Raw genomic sequence first — 17,740 nt, 5'->3', positions numbered from 1 at the left:
TTTTTGCTCATTAGATCACTGTAGTAAAGCTACTGCTCACCAGGGAAAACTGCTGCTGGTATTGAAAGTGCATGTTTCAGTCTGCATGTCAGAATTTTTTAATGAAATAGAAGAGGATTTGAGAAGTCACTCAAAATGTGCCCTAATTTTTCTTTCTGCAGCACTAATCATACTTTTTATGGAAAAATGAACCCCCTCATTTTGTTCCTTTTTAAATTAAATGTTTTAAGAGTTACCACTTTAATCCAAGCAAGATGGCTTCAGGTGTGCCATACGTTTATCATAAGTAGGACTGTTAGCGCTCTAGTAGTTCTTTGGAACACTCTGGGAAGCTGCAGTAGAACACAAAGGAATCAACTGACAGTCTCTGCCCTTGTTGGATGTACATGTTTTACTGAGAATGTCAGACTTCATTCTCACATGACTGAGAAAGATAATGTGAATTTACAGAAAATAAGCTCTCAGTTTAGCCTATAGATCACCTTCCAAACCTCTGTGGTAAAAGCATGAGAAAATATTTTTCTCTCAATCATGATATCCCAGCAGAAGGCTTTTTCACATGGTGAAATCACCTTAGAACATACCACAATTCCTAAAATGAGTATGGTACCATCAACAAATGATTTATAATGTAACTAAAGTCTTAAAACCTTCTATTAACTGCAATGCTTTTTAATGAGGTGCTATCATGTATATTGGTCCCAAGATGGCTGCCAACACTTCTTGGATGAAGTGCTGACAGCCAATCAGATCTCAGGATGAGATGTGTGGTTAGGCTCCGCCCACATATATATATGCTTTTAAATTCTATTTTCTCAGGAAATACTGAACAGATTTACACCAGACCTGCAAAAGGCACTTCCTTGACCTTATGGCTACCTCTCTGCCAAATTTCAAGTAATTCTGTTCAGCCGTTCGGGCTGTAGCTGTGTCTAAAGGTCCTATGGAAAAATGCATGGGGAAAACGCGTTTTGGGACCCCCCTTTTTTCTCGGCCCCTGCTTGACGAATCCCCCCGAGACTTTCAGGGTAGGAGCGGAGCGTAGCGCCCCACCTATTTTGAAAATTTTGCGAGGATTCGTCGACCGGCGCCAAAGTTATTCCAAATAGAATGTTGCGGATTTCCTATGGAAACAGGGTCCTAACTATAACTACCTACTGGCGACCGCCAGTAGGTAATATATATTTATATATATATATATATTGCATCAAGTGTAATTCCGCCGCCTCACGACAGCTAAAATTATTGTTTAAGGACCCACAGAATAGACTCCAACGCATCCAGAACGCCTCCGCCCGACTCATCCTGGACATCCCCCGACGCAGCCACATCTCCAGCCACCTGAGGGACCTGCACTGGCTCACCGTCAACAAGAGGATCACCTTCAGGCTCCTCACCCACGCACACAAGTCTCTTCACGACCTGGGCCCAAAGTACCTCAACGACCGCCTGACCTTCCACACGCCCACCCGCCAGCTACGGTCTGCTAGCCTCGCCCTCGCCGCTGTACCACGCCTCCGAAGGGCCACCGCCGGAGGAAGATTCTTCTCCTACCTGGCGGCCAAGACATGGAACTCCCTCCCCATCCACCTTCGGCTGACCCAAGACCACCTCGCCTTCAGGAGACAACTCAAGACCTGGCTGTTCGAGCAGTAGCAGACCCCTTCCCCCAAGCGCCTTGAGACCCTTCCGGGTGAGTAGCGCGCTATACAAGTGTTTTGATTGATTGATTGATTGATTGACTCCCTCGTGTGATTAAAGTTCAAGGCGGCTTTATTTAAAAAACGCTGCCATGCCCTTGATCACGGGATATTGTATCAGCAAAATAGACATCTTTGATTTCTACATGCACCCATGTACTTCCTATTTTCAATGTGATGCATTGTGGTTAGTGTAGTTTAATCATTAATTCACCTACAAACATGTGGATTACTAATTGTGACTAAAATTTCAAGGTGTATATATTACTTAGGTGCTCAATTAAAACCTTTTCTCATATTTAATGTACTTGGCTCTGAATGCTTTAAGTCTGTTTTGCTGATACAATATTCCCGTGATCAAGGGCATGGCAGCGTTTTTTAAATAAAGCCGCCTTGAACTTTAATCACACGAGGGAGTGCGTCCTTAAACAATAATTTTAGCTGTCGCGAGGCGGCGGAATTATACTTGATGCAATTGAAACCGGCTTGTCCCTGCCGGAAAGGACGCACCGCCTTAGAAGAGAGCGCCAGCATCGACATAGAGGGCTACATTGTGGCAAAATAATATATATATTACCTACTGGCGGTCGCCAGTAGGTAGTTATAGTTAGGACCACGTTTCCATAGGAAAACCTCAACATTCTATTTTGAATAACTTTGGCGCCGGTCGACGAATCCTCACGAATTTCTCAAAATAGGTGGGGCGCTACGCTCCGCTCCTACCCTGAAAGTCTCGGGGGGATTCGTCAAGCGGGGGCTGAGATAAAAGGGGGGTCCCAAAACGCGTTTTTCCCATGCATTTTTCCATAGGACCTTTAGAACGAGCTACAGCCCGAACGGCTGAACAGAATTACTAGAAATTTGGCAGAGAGGTAGTCCCTAGGTCAAGGAAGTGCCTTTTGTAGGTTTGGTGTAAATCTGTTCAGTAGATTCTGAGAAAATAGCCTTTAAATCAATATATATATCTGAGCCCGCTTACGGTACGCTTACCGTACGCTTACCGTAAGCTTACGGTGGCGTGCGCGAGCGCGATTCTGATTGGCTCTTAGATCTTAGTAAACATTCGAATCGGCCGAAACCAGGAAGCGGCGTCCGCCATTTTGTCTCTCGCACTGAGTGTTGTTTATCAAACATGATGGCCAAAAACATGTTACGGGGCTGTTTTGACAACTCCCTCCCACATAGTCATGTTGAGGGAGTCCCCAAACATCCCCCAAGAGCAAAAACGGTTTTATTTTTTTTTCGGCAATTTCGCGGGGTACGCTTACCGTACGCTTACCGTACGCTTACCGTAAGCTTACCGTACGCTTACGGTAAAAAAATTAAAAAAAAAAAAACACTATCCACACTTACCCCACCCCCTGTGCTTTTGGTGGCCGCAGGCCACCAAATGTGCAGGGCTTATTAATAGAGAAAAAAAACGTAATTTTGGCAACATGAAATTATAAAATCGAAATAAAAAAAACACTATCCACATTGACCTCACCCTCTGTGCTTTTGGTGGCCGAAGGCCACCAAATGTACAGGGCTTATTAAAGTTGATAAAAACCGTGCACGGAACGAACTGCGTTAAGTGGGCGCGCACGCCACAAATGGCGTAAAGTAACTTAGCATTTAAAAAACCGTACAAATTCACTGAAAAAACCATAGGTTTCACACACGTTATAGTTAGGAAATAGCATTTAAAAAACCTTGCTAATTCACTGAAAAAACCATAGGTTTCACACATGTTATAGTTAGCTGGACATTTTACTGATAAAAAACCAATGAAATTCCCCCGTTATAGTTACTGTAGGCAACTATAACTCACGCGACCGTAATCCTCTGCTGATGACATATGTGTCTTTATGAAAAAAAAATATTTGTAATATATGTATAGCTAAAATTTAATGGAAGAAGATATGGGCAAATAAGTGTCTAAATACAGTATTAGCATCAGCAGAGGATTGCGGTCGCGTGAGTTATAGTTGCCTACAGTAACTATAACGGGGGAATTTCATTGGTTTTTTATCAGTAAAATGTCCAGCTAACTATAACATGTGTGAAACCTATGGTTTTTTCAGTGAATATATATATATATATATTACCTACTGGCAGTCGCCAGTAGGTAGTTATAGTTAGGACTTATTTTCCATAGGAAATCCGCAACATTCTATTTGGAATAACGTTGGCGTCGATTGATGAATCTTTGCGAAATTTTCCAAACTTTTGGCCAGCTCCGGCCTGCTCCTATCCTGAAAATTTCACGGTGATTCGTGAAGCGGGGGCCTAGAAAATAGGGGATTCCCAAAACGCATTTTCCCCATGCATTTTCTCATAGGACCTGTTGACGCAGCTACAGCCCGAAGTGCTGAACGGAATTACTCCAAACTTGGCAAAAAGGTAGTCCTCAGTTCAGACTTGTGCCTTTTGCTTAAATGGTGTAAATCCGTTCAGTAGTTCCTGAGAAAATCAAAAGTAAAATCACATATATATCTGGGCGGAGCCTAAACACACATCTGATTGGCTGTCAGCACTTCATCCAAGAAGTGTTGGCAGCCATCTTGGGACCAATATACATGATAGCACCTCATTAACAAGCATTGCAGTTAATAGAAGGTTTTAAGACTTTAGTTACATTATTAATCATTTGTTGATGGTACCATACTCATTTTAGGAATTGTGGTGTGTTCTAAGGTGATTTTACCATGTGAAAAAGCCTTCTGCTGTGATATCATGAATCATGTTTGAGAGAAAACTATTTTCTCATGCTTTTCCCACAGAGGTTTGGAAGGTGATCTATAAGCTAAACTGAGAGCATATTTTCTGTAAATTCACATTATCTTTCTCAGTCATGTGAGAATGAAGTCTGACATTCTCAGTAAAACATGTACATCCAACAAGGGCAGAGACTGTCAGTTGATTCCTTTGTGTTCTACTGCAACTTCCCAGGGTGTTCTAAAGAACAACTAGAGCGCTAACAGTCCTACTTATGACAAACGTATGGCACACCTGAAGCCATCTTGTTTGGAATAAAGTGGTGACTCTTAAAACATTTAATTTAAAAAGGAACAAAATGAGGGGGTTCATTTTGCCATAGAAAGTATGATTAGTGCTGCAGAAAGAAAAATTAGGGCACATTTTGAGTGACTTCTCAAATCCTCTTCTATTTCATAAAAAAATTCTGACATGCAGACTGAAACATGCACTTTCGAAACCAGCAGCAGACTTCCCTGGTGAGCAGTAGCTTTACTACAGTGATCTAATAAGCAACTAGAGTGCTAACATTCTGAATTTATGGCAAATTTGTGACACATCTGAATGCCTTCTTGATAGAATCAAAGTAAAAAACTGAAAGTATTTCCTACTGAGGAGACTGTGGAAAATGAGGATATTAGGAAACATCATAACAAATAAGTGTCCCAAAATGGCCACCAGAGACAAAAGAGCCCAAATGTAGCCCAAATATCACCCAGATGTAGCCCAAGTATAGCCCGAAGACAGAATGTCCCAGAGTGTTCTAACGAACAACTAGAGCGCTAACAGCCTTACTTATGACAAAAGTATGGCACACCTGAAGCCATGTTGAATGGAATAAAGTGGTAACACTTTAAACAATTAATTTACAAAGGAACAAAATGAGGGGGTTCCTTTTGCCATAGAAATTATGATTAGTGCTGTAGAAAGAAAAATTAGGGTACATTTTGACTTCTCAAATCCTCTTCTATTTCATAAAAAAATTCTGACATGCAGACTGAAACATGCACTTTGAATACCAGCAGCAGACTTCCCTGGTGAGCAGTAGCTTTACTACAGTGATCAAATGAGCAACTAGAGTGCTAACATTCAGAATTTATGGCAAGTGTGAGACACATCTGAATGCCTTCTTAATGGAACCAAAGTAAAAAACTGAAAGTATTTCCTACTGAGGAGACTGCAGTAAATGAGGAAATTCGGAAACTTCATAACAAATAAATCTCCCAAGATGGCCACCAGAGACAAAAGAGCCCAAATGTAGCCCAAATATCACCCAGATGTAGCCCAAGTATAGCCCAATGACAGAATGTCCCAGAGTGGTCTAACGAACAACTGGAGCGCTAACAGTCTTACTTATGACAAAAGTATGGCACACCTGAAGCCATCTTGATTGGAATAAAGTGGTAACACTTAAAACATTTAATTTACAAAGGAACAAAATGAGAGGATTCATTTTGCCATAGAAATTATGATTAGTCCTGCAGAAAGAAAAATTAGGGCACATTTTGGCTTCTCAGATCCTCTTCTATTTCATAAACAAATTCTGACATGCAGACTGAAACATGCACTTTCAATACCAGCAGCAAGACTTCCCTGGTGAGCAGTAGTTTTACTACAGTGATCTAATGAGCAACTAGAGTGCTAACATTCAGAATGTATGGCAAATGTGTGACACATCTGAATGCCTTCTTGATGGAACCAAAATAAAAAACTGAAAGTATTCCCACTGAGGAGACTGCAGTAAATGAGGAAATTAGGAAACTTCATAACATATAAATCTCCCAAGATGGCCACCAGAGACAAAAGAGCCCAAATGTAGCCCAAATATCACCCAGATGTAGCCCACATGTAGCCCAATGACAGAAGTGTGCAAAACACGTATTGTTTGTGTATTTGCAGTTTTATATAGTGCAGACTTGTCAGGTATTGGAGTGCTTTACATGAGCATTGGTTACATCACACAAGATCAAATTCATTTTGGTTGTAGACATGGGGAGATTAAGTGATTTGACCAGAATCACAGAATGTTGAGCTGAAGCAGAAACTCCAACCTGGTTCCCCAGTTTCAAAGTCTGCAGCTCTGGAAGTAACACCACATCCTCTCCCCTAGGTGCAACATTTAATCAAGTGGTCAACTGGATAAAAAAACATAAAGATTACAAATAATTTAAAAGTTCTTTGTCGCTATTTGAAAACTCGGAAAATATGTCCTCATTTTAGTTTTTTAGAGCACTAACCATATTTTTGATGCAAATATGACCCTCTCATATATGTAATTTCTAAAGGAAATACTCTAGGTATTACAGTTTTGATTACATCAAGATGACGTCAGGCGTTCCACACTTTTGTAATAAATATAGAATGTTAGCAATCTAGTTGTTCATTGGGATACTGTTGAGAGGCAGAGGCCAGGGGCACGGACTCTGAAAATTGAAGGCAGGTAGGAGAGTGCAGAGGCAACAAATTGACCACACTGGGCAGGCAGGAAGGGCAGTGGCAGTACAACAGACTATGGAGGGCAGTGGAAAGGGGGGCAGGGGCAACAAACCAACAATACAGAACTGGCAAGAGAGGCTGTGGCAATTTAATAGACCATTGTGGGCAGAAGGAAGAGGCAGTGGTAGTACAACCATACATGCCAACAGACCCGTTTCAGCCAGGAAACGTCCAATGTTTGTAAGCTCAAATGGGCTTTATTTGACCTGTCTCCTGTCTACAATCTCCTCTTTTTCAATGTAACTCAAAGGGGAAAATCAATACCCCTGTTTTTTTTCAAAATCTCCCTCTTACCAAGTTCAAAATGTTCGCAAGTATGGTACATTGGATCATGGTAGGCAGGAGGAATTGGGGTAGGGACATGGACTCGGATAACAGAGGACAGGAGGGACATGGAGAGGTGCACCAAACTTACCCTACAGGGCAGGCATCAGGGTTTGCAGCAGCACTATACACCACACAGCGCATGCGGGACGGGAGTGCAGCACAACAATCCATAGAAAGCAATAGGGAGGGGACAGGACCATGCACATGGACAACAGAGAACAGAGGGGAAAGAGGCAATGGTAGCTAGCTGACCATAATGGACAGACAGGAGAGAAAGCTGCAGCATAACAGACCATAAAGGGCAGGAGGGACGGATCAGGGGCATTACAATGGAACAGACAAGCCAGGAGGGACGGAATAGGGGTCTGCACATGGAAACAGAGGGTTGGGGGCAAGGGGGCAGGGCAGGAGCAGCAAGATGACCATGGAGGTCAGGCAGGATGGGCACTAGAAACAAGACACACCATGGAGAGCAACAATGAGACTATGGTGGCATACACACAGACCATGGAGGGAAGGTGGGAGGGGGTCAGGGGCAGCTAGCTGACCACACGGAAGGTGGGAGGGGCCATGGCTGCACAGAAGACCATGCATGGCAAGCGGGAGGGTTAGTGGCAGCACAATGGCTATGATGGGCAAGAAGGAGGGTGCAGGGGCATGCACAAATAACCATGGAGGATAGAAGGGAGGGTCAGGACCTGGGCACAGACAAGAGAGTTCAGGGGAAGGGGCCTCACAACAGACCGCGCGGGGCAGGCAGGAGGAGCAGTTGCAGCACAACAGACCAGGGAGGGCAGAAGGGTGTGGCAGTAAAATAGACCATGGAGGACAGGAGGAAGGGTATAGGGGCATGGCATGTGGACAGGCAGGGTGGAGGTGGCAGGGACAGGTTACAGGCATCTGACAATGCTAGGCAGGTGGGAGGGGAGTGACAGCTCAACAGAACGCTCAGAGTAGATAGGAGTGGCAGGTCCATGGAACATGGTGGGCAAAAAGGATGGAGCAGAGGCATGCACAAAGACATCGGAGGGCAGGGGGAAGGATAATAGGGGCAGCAAGCTAAGCACAGAGGCTAAGCAGGAGGTCAATGATGGCCCTTAGAATTGGGCAATGGAGGGCAGGAGGAGTGGACTGGTACATCATGCTAAATGGAGGGCAGTGGCAGCACATCAGACCATGCATGGCAGGAGGGAGGAGGCTAGTCCATGGATTCAGACAACAGGGGATAGGGAGGAGGTAGATGGGGCAGCAAGCTAACTGTTCAGAGAAGGTGGGTATTAGGAACTTTATTGTTTTTAAAATGTGTGTCTGTGTGAACTACCTAAAATATGAACAAGTATGCAGCATAATCTCACTTTTATTCAGGAAGAAGAGGACGTTTGTGACTGTGACTGTTTGAAGCTTGAGCTTCTATTAGGGTCCGTTTTACCTGAATACTGGCTTCGTTGTGCAAAGCTCAAACCTATACAATTCATGTTGACTGGCCCGTCTCTCTGTTCTCAGATTTTTTAACATTAGTTTATCCATGCTAACTAACTTAGGAATGAAAACATTAAAGCACATCACCAACATGTAGAAACTAGGCTCAGGCTCTCTGCGGGTCACTTTTTGTAACTATCAATGTTCAGGACATCCAATCCCTATGAATATCTGCTGCACAATCACAGTACATGCTGCAGTGTAGAATCTATATGTAGTTTTATAAGCAATAAGAAACTGCAAGCATGATCCATATAATCACGAACAGCCTCAAAGCATTGCTACACCCAAGATGCCCCTGTAGCTGTTAAGGTATGCTTTGTGCGTATTACAAATATATAAACATGGAACACTGTGTCTGAGAAAAGGTCATAATATTACCACGATTATTTTATTAACAAACCTAATATTGTGACCTTTTTGTAGACACAGTATTAGGATATTTTAGGAAACCGGATTTATTGCAAATTCACTAGACTCATTTATAGTTTACTTTGCTCTTAAGCAAGGCATTTCTGAGCTATTCAGTGTTTTCAGTGGGGTGACAATTTTTCGGAGGAGGGAGGTGGTCTCTAAAAGGGATGTGACATGGCTAGACAAGAATAACTGATTATATCATATATTAGAGGTATGGCTCATGTAGTGTCTGCTGAAATGAATTACATAAAAAAACTACGTATCTGCCGTGTTAGTCTGACTAGTGCGCTTTTTGGCTCACTGAAGTAGTGCTTCATTTGTGCCGGTGGCTTCCGGTGCTCAGCACTGGCACTTAATCATACACGTCCGTGCTTGAGCACCAGTTAGAGACATTCATTTTGGTAGGACCAGGGAGATTAAGTGATTCGCCCAGAATCACAGGATGTTGAGCTGACGTCAAGACTCGAACCTGGTTCTCCAGGTCCAAAGTTGGCAGCTCTGACCATTAGGCCACATCCTCTCCCCACTTGTAGAGTTTGTTGCTACTGTGTTAGGCAGCGCTAATAGAAGAAATGGGCTAGTCGAAGCTGTCTCCTAACGAGAGCCCTGACACTTATTTTTTTTTTCTTTTCCTTTTTACAAATTAACCACTGTACACTAGAAATATACTAAATTGTTGGGGATAGAACCACATGAATAGTGTCATGCTCTGAGCCCACCATCGGTTAAGACTAAGCCGTCTTTGTACATCTGTATTACACTTATTGCAATGTTAAAATTATAGTCAGTGCTTGCCCTTCGCCGATTGTGTATTAAAAACTGACCGTGTATATTTTTGCGCAGAAATGCTTACAGCAGTTGCACTACAGTAATTGTTTCTGCAGCTAAGAGTTAAAGGTGGAAGGCGGCTGGTTTTCTTTGCTACTGTGTGTGCCCTTTCTGTTATGTTATTTCAGTGTAGTGCTGCTGTATATATTTATTTGCTTCTCAGCCCCTTCCAGGCAGAAATTACATTTCAGTGGCATGGACTCCATTGCTGGTACCGAGGTGACTCATGACCTCTCTTGTAGTATTAACTTGCATCAGTGTACAATCAGAACGCGAAACTAAGGTCATTTTGTTGTGTTTGAGATTAATCTAGTCCATGACACTTTTGCATGCCTTAAAACCTGTAATATTTTCAGCAGATTTTTAGGTTAGGTAACTTTGACTTCTCTTAGCATTCAAGGTGGCTGGAAGTGTGGCCTTCTGATCATATGAGCGCAGTTTGAAACTCTGCAGTTACCGCTGCATTATATCTTTTAGGAAACCAGGTTTATTGCAAATTCACTAGACTCATTTATAGTTTACTTTGCTCTTAATCAAGACATTTCTCAGCTATTCAGTGTTTTCAGTGGGGTGAGAATTTTTCGGAGGAGGGAGGTGGTCTCTAAAATAGATGTGACCAGACAAGCATAACTGATTATATCATATATTAGAGGTATGGTTTATATAATTATAAGCTTACCTAAAACCTGTAAATTAGAAACCAGTGCTTGACACAGCTAGCCATCTGACCAGTATTTTGGTACCTCTGTGTTTTGTTAATGCATCTAAAAACACCACACACACACACACACACACACATCAATGGGCTACAATAAACGGACGTATGGACTTTACCCATGCTTGTTGGCTCTGATTTTTACCAAATATCAGATAAATGAGTTACCACTCTTAGCACCAGGAAATCCATTGCTGGGTAAGAACATGCTTTACAAGTCATTAATTCTTTCAGTCCCCTTCACAACACTATATTCCCTCTCTGCATTAGTCACTTATGCCTTTTCTCTCCACACATCCTTCTGAAGTCGCTCCATGTGCATATCTCATACTTCATTTCCATCCTCTCCATTTCTATATTTCATTCTCGACTTATACTTGTGATTGTGAGTGAAGCTTGTACTATTGCTCTCATTGCTATATCCGTGTCACGTGCCCGGCTGGTCTCAGTGCTGCACTTTTGTGTTGCGCGTGCGTGTGTTAGGAAGCTGAGAGCGCTGAGGCCTATCTTCCTGCTCTGTGATTGTGAGTAAAGCATGTACTATCGCTCTGTGTGTTTACGTGAAGATTGCACTGAAGCTGTCTCTACTGTACGTGTTCTGGTGTGTTGGAAGCCCAGGCCGGCTGCCGGTAGCTTGGCCTGTCTCTAGGCACACTCTCTGTGTGGGAGCAAAGTCAATCATGGGTAAAACATGGCTTGTTGAACATAGATGAGATGTACTTGCAAACTGTTGGATTGCGTATTGCATTTCAGGTTTTCAATTTGACCAATCTTTTGCCTTCTTACCAACGAATTATGAGTGTTTCTTCCTGGTCGAGGACCACACTGCTTTTTCTCTTATCTGTCTTGTATCAAGACCCTGCTGGACTAAGGGGTGAAAGAAAGTTTGAATAAGCAGCTACCTATGTTACATGACATCTCTTTATTAATGTAATAACTGCGCTTTATTAACCTTCCTGCTTTCTCAAATTTGCTTGAAAATGCACCATTTGTTCACTCTTTTTTCAAAATTGTCTTGGGCGGAGAACCCCCTCGAACCCCCCTTAGGTTGTTCGGGCACGCGCGCTACGCTCACTCGCTGCGGTGCAGTATGACAATCATTTTACGCCTCGCCACTTTCAAATGTCACCAGCTGCCACTGGCTGCACATGTCAAGTCTGTGGTAAATAAGAAATGTTAGCATCCTTGACCACACCCACCATTCCGGGGTGTCCTCACCACGCAGATAGGTTGCCATTTTCTAAGGTGCTCTCACCCTGTCCTGGGAAAGGCATTGTGGGAAAGTATACCCGTTGTTGAACTCTACTATTTGGTGGGATTCTGCATTCCTTCTGAAAGAAGCCATTTTGGTGGGGTCTGCATCTTATCCAAACTGCAAGTTTTTATGATAGTCCAGGCAATGACTGGCAATACACCCCTTTATTGTGTAGTGCACTAAATGTAAAACTCCAGTTTCTTCAAACATTTTTGGAAGTCATCATGTTCAAAGGATACAAGAGTCAAGAACCTCATGGACTTTGTCCCTTCTGACACAGTCCAGAGTAGCTCAGAGAGGTGCCCGAAGGGCATAATCTATCTGTCTGGCGTTTTGTCTGTCTGTCTACCTTGGATGTATGAGACAAAACTTTCACACAGAAAGGGTATCCTGCCACTAACGAGGAAATAGGGTACTATAGGTCATAAAAATGTAGAGAGTAGAAGAAGAAAAAGCAAGGTCTTAAGTGCTTTGCCAGAAGCGCAATGGCCCCTGGAACGGCACGGTTCAATTAGTGGGTCATTCCTATGCCTAGCTCCAATACAGGAAAAAGAGCTATTACCTCACCTCTTTTACTTCAATTTAGGAATAGTTGCATCGAGATGCGAGGTAAATCAGAGAGAGCAGCGAAGAATGTACAGGACAAAGCAATTTTGCAAATAATGTGGGCTGGTGCAATGGAAGGCTGGGTGTCCTGAACAGAGGCACTCAAAGTTGATACATTTTGTGAAAAGAAGCCAGCAATTGTGAAGGAGTTCTAAGTGGGGAGAGTTGCAGTAGCAAAGGAAGGATATAATCATGGCCAGATCCCCTCTTGTTGAGCCTTAAAGGGAAGAAAGGGAATGTTTTTGTGTAATATCCTAGCATAGAAGAGACAAGAGGCAGTCACTTTGTGGATTTGAGGGTAAAGAGAGAGAATGTGACGGAAGTAAAAGTCAAGGTTTCAAACAGAAACAACTAGAAGAGGCAGGTCCCCTAAATATTTTGCCCACCCGCCTTTTGACCAAACTATTAAAACCTCTGTTTTGTCTGTGTTGATCTTAAAAGAGTGAGACATCATCCAGGTTATGACTTCTGTCATGTATTTATGGAAACCAGCTTTGGAAATGTAATGAACCCCTTCCAAATGACTGATCATTTCAGCGTGGTCTTTGTTTTGGCACTAGAGTATCCAAATATTAGTAGAGAATTTGAGGATGAGGTGATATAGATGTTAAAAAGGATGGGACTTGTGGAGGTCCCATGGGACTCCCTGCCCCACACCTCTAGCTGTGTATCGAAAAGGAGAGAGGTGGACAGCCTGCTGTTGGTTTAAGCATTTCCGAGGCCTATACTAATAACTATGTCTGCATAGTGCAGTTTGCACATTAGAAATGTGTGTCATTTCATCTTTAAATTTTACGGTAATGATTGCACAAATAGCTACAATGTTAAAGGATTTGTAGCCTAATTAGTTAGCTTCATCATAATCTAATGGGATGTGGTTAAACCTACAAAAACAAATTGTGTCAAAGCAAGGTCTTTATTTTATTTAATCACTGCAGAAAATAATCAATAAAGTATGGCATTCCTTTATTAGTAGATTCTTGCTTTGTGTCAGACTTGACATGCAGTGTTGCTCTGTTCTTTGGCAGTAAATGTGAAAGGTTTATATTTATTTGTGTTCACCAATTTCTTACGTATTAATTCTTCTAATTTTGCTATGGTGACGATATAATAATATCTAAATATTGTGTGCATTTATAAATCTCCTTGAAGAAAATAAGAAAAAGAAGTGGGAAGTCTTTTGTAACAGTAACATCTTAAACCTAATCTACATACACAAATTGCTGGGGCTTTTCAAATGATTGGAAAATAGCTTAACCAAAATGCACCTGTTGTAAACAGGCAATTCCAAAACAACTTTGGTGTTGTTGCGGGCAATATTCTGTTATTATGAATGACATCAATGAATGTGAATCTATAAACAAGTGTCACATTAGTTGTATGGTCATGAATGTTCAAACCCTGTTGCGTTCCCTGCACTTCATCCGCACTGAGACTGCACTTATTGCCACTGCAGACAACATCAGAACACGCCTCAACCTTGGAGAAACTGTGGCCCTAATCCTCCTCGACCTCTCCAAGGCGTTTAACAGTGTCTCCCTCAACACTATCATCAAAAGACTCTACAACATAGGCATACAGCATGATGCCCTCAAGTGTATTGCCTCCTTCCTCACAGGATGAACACAGAGCATCATACTGCCTCCCTTCACCCAAAGACATCATATACAGTGTACAACAAGGATCATCTCTCATCCCCACCCTGTTCAACATCTACATGACCCCCTTAGCAGACGTCATCAGATCCCACGTAATCAACATAATCTCATACACAGTCGACCCTCAACTGATGCTCTTGCTTACTGAGGACCCCTTCAATGTCAAAACCAGCTTCTACACAGCCATAACCAATGTGGCCAAGTGGAAGAGAGACAAATGCCTCCAACTCACTTCGACAAAACTGAAGTACTGCTCTGTGGGACATGCTGTTGGAGTAGGTGGGTGCTGCTAGCAACATACCCTGCTGATGTTGTTTACGCTTGGCAGTATTCAGTCACTTTGCTGCCGGGTGTGTCAACCATCGTATATGCATGATTCCTGCGATCCTCTTTAGTAATCTTTAAGTTGCCTGTTAGAGTTAGTTTCATGAAGGCCAGTAATACTGGTGGTGGTTGCACTTGCACATCAGGATGCACTGTAGAAGTTATTTCGTGTGTAATCCTCTAGGTGCCATCAGATGCTGCGTCCCAAACAATATGAAGGTTATCCTCCAGGTACTGCAGCTGGAGAAATCACAAAAGATTCCCACCTACTGAAACCTCCTCTTGACTCCCATTGACTTTCTGTTTCTGGATATCTGAGCAGTGCAAGTCATGAGGTGAACTAAAAACCTAAATGGTCTTGCAAGACATTGGGCAAGAGACATGGTTAATGATTGCCCTTTCATCGCCTTTGACAGAAAGGAAAGTTCACTTATGCATATTGCCGAAGGGAGGGATTTCTTGGATCAAACCCTCGGTAAACTAAACAGAACCCTTCAGGCTTTTCAAACAGAGTTGGTTTCAGTACAATAAGAGCAAACCAAGCCCTGTAACAAGAAGCCTAGGTGACTAGGGGGTTACCAAATGACTAGTCTCCGGCAAACACAAGCTGTGAACGACCAATTCCTGCTGTTTGTCCAGGCACATAGATGCCATACCCAAACAACCTTTGAAATCTACAATATTCCAAGTGCCAGCCATGGTTACTCCTAGTGCAGTACCAAATAAAAGGTGTAGATGCCAAAAATGATACCCCTCGCACCTCAAGTGTGATTCTTTGGGGATAGTACAAAGTTCAACGTTTTCATATACTAGTGCCACTTCTCCTGTGTCTCATGTTTCAGCTCTGTTCTGAATGGATAGTGAATGGTTCACCTTGTTTTATCTCCTTGGTAGGAAATGCTGCATCTTGCTTGAGTCTTATGGTTGAAAGGGATGAAATGCCCACCACACCTTTAAACAATTCATTGGTAATAATCAATTGCTAAGCATAGAGCAAGGGAATCAGAATCTTCTAACCTACCCCACAGCATTTAATAGGTTAGAGGCTGAAGCAGATTTATTTGGGGATAAAAGAGATTCCCTTTTAATGTGGGGTGAAGTTCCTGCAAGCTCAGGTAGTGGACCCTCCTAACACGTTCAGGTGTAATTGGTGTAGTGATTAAGGTAGGATACAAGAATAATGTCAAAAGAGAAGGGGTACCAGGAGCTAGTTAACGGTCCAGTGCCCGTGCTCCAAGCTCAACGTGAAGTCAACAAAAGGGGGTACACTGTTCTTGGAGAGTAGTGCAGTAAGTCACTCACTCACAAAAGAGTGAGTGACTTACTACACTACTCTCCAGGAACATTGTCCCCCCTTTTGTTTACTTCAGGCTACAGAAATGTCATGGTGCGAAGGGTAGAGGAGAGACACACTACTAAATTAACCCAAGACGAGGACACAACTGGCTAGTGGAGTTTTGGAATCCCTGACTAAACAAGAGAAATAGAAATGAATGAAGCACCTCTTTTTACTGTGACAATAGTGGACAAAGTGTGCATGAGTGTCCAGTCAATCGAAAGGGTGTTGTCAAGTCTGCTTTAGTTGCTCAATCACCTGGAAAACTGCCCAGTTCATCCGCCACAAAGTCGCTCTGCAAAGTTCATTTGAATTCCTGACTTCACTGTGTTTAGATCAGCTCTGCACCTGACATGTACCATTTTACATCTGACAGCGGCCAACTTTGGCAGGTTTGTCGAACTTAAAATCAGGAACAATAGGCAATTCCTTAGAAAGTCAATTTTCCCAGCAGATAACTATACGAACAAAGGGCATCGAAAACACCAAACCGATATGAGCTGTGGATGGGAAAGAACTGACCTCTGGACTGATGTGCACTCAGAGAACTCTTTGCGAATGCTCTCCTCAAACAAGCAAGTAAACCTAAAGGTGACATAAGTGCAAATTAACAACAACGACACATGAAGTAATTATTGTTGTATATAACTGTAGAGCACACTGTGGTGGCCTGTCAATGATAAAATATTTCAAGACTACATTCAGTAGCCCAAATGCCTACATTAATGTACTTAAATGAATCTGTTGCTGCTTAATGGATTACTCCATCACCATGCACTGAAAGAACAGTGGGGTGATGTTTGCATCCTTATATGCAATGCCTTTGCAAAGGCTGAGCTGGAGCCTCATTCATATTTGGAGCATGCCAAGCTGACAAATAATTAGAAGAAAATTCCTCCCCAGAAAGATTTATGTATTTCTGCATTCTTGTCAGCTGGGTGGGACATAGTGGAGAAGAGAGAAAGAGACTCCCCCTGTACAGTTCATATAGTGCTCTTTGATTCAGTTTTAAGATCACAGGGAAAGGGCCTGGACACATGTCAGAAAGGAGACGCATCTGATAAGTACATCATAAAGATTAGGGCTGGGAGCCCGGGATTCATCTTTTGATGCCCTTATCATTCTGACTGATATACAGATGTCAGCTCTAGTCACTCCTATGGCCTTTGTTGCGGGACTATCAGCTTCAGAGTCTCTCCTGCTGTGACTGACAGCCATTGAAGAGGAAGAGGAAGGGGAAAAGTGTGCACTTCAAAATCAAATCAATCAAGCTTTATGCGATTAAAAGAATAATCATAAAAGCACATTAAAATAGAACAGTAAAAACTCATGTTACTAGTAGGTAAAGAACCACAGGATTATATAAAATAAATTTTACAATACAAGTTCTTACATGAGAATAGTCTTTCTACAATTAAAAACAGACTTTAGAAACAACGTGACAGATAAGGTTAAAAGTTCTTCCCACAAAGATTGCATAACTAAAAAAGCAGGGTGACATTGTTTCAGACCTAGTGTTCTAAGCACCGGGAGTATCCACCTTTTCCTCTGGACTGTAGAAAATTTACAAAAAAATAGAACATGCATAGTGGATTGTGCAGACAGATCATCACATGGACAATTGGACAACTGCCTGGACCAGTCGTTATTTATTGGAAAGCTAAATAACCTATGAACAATGCACATCCTAAAACGAGTTAATAAAAGTCTTTCGAAATCAAGGGTTACATAAGTTAAATACGGCTGCATCTTAAGAGTGGTCAGGATGTTTTGGTGTGCCATGCCTGCGGTTTTTTGGATCTCTGTATTTATTCCTATATTTTCGAGATATTGCAAGCAGCTGAGTTTAAAAACTTTCCTATC

The sequence above is a fragment of the Triturus cristatus genome, chromosome 8 (assembly GCF_964204655.1).
Source record: "Triturus cristatus chromosome 8, aTriCri1.1, whole genome shotgun sequence".
NCBI classification, from domain to species: domain Eukaryota; kingdom Metazoa; phylum Chordata; class Amphibia; order Caudata; family Salamandridae; genus Triturus; species Triturus cristatus.
Note: the sequence above shows the minus strand (reverse complement) of the source record.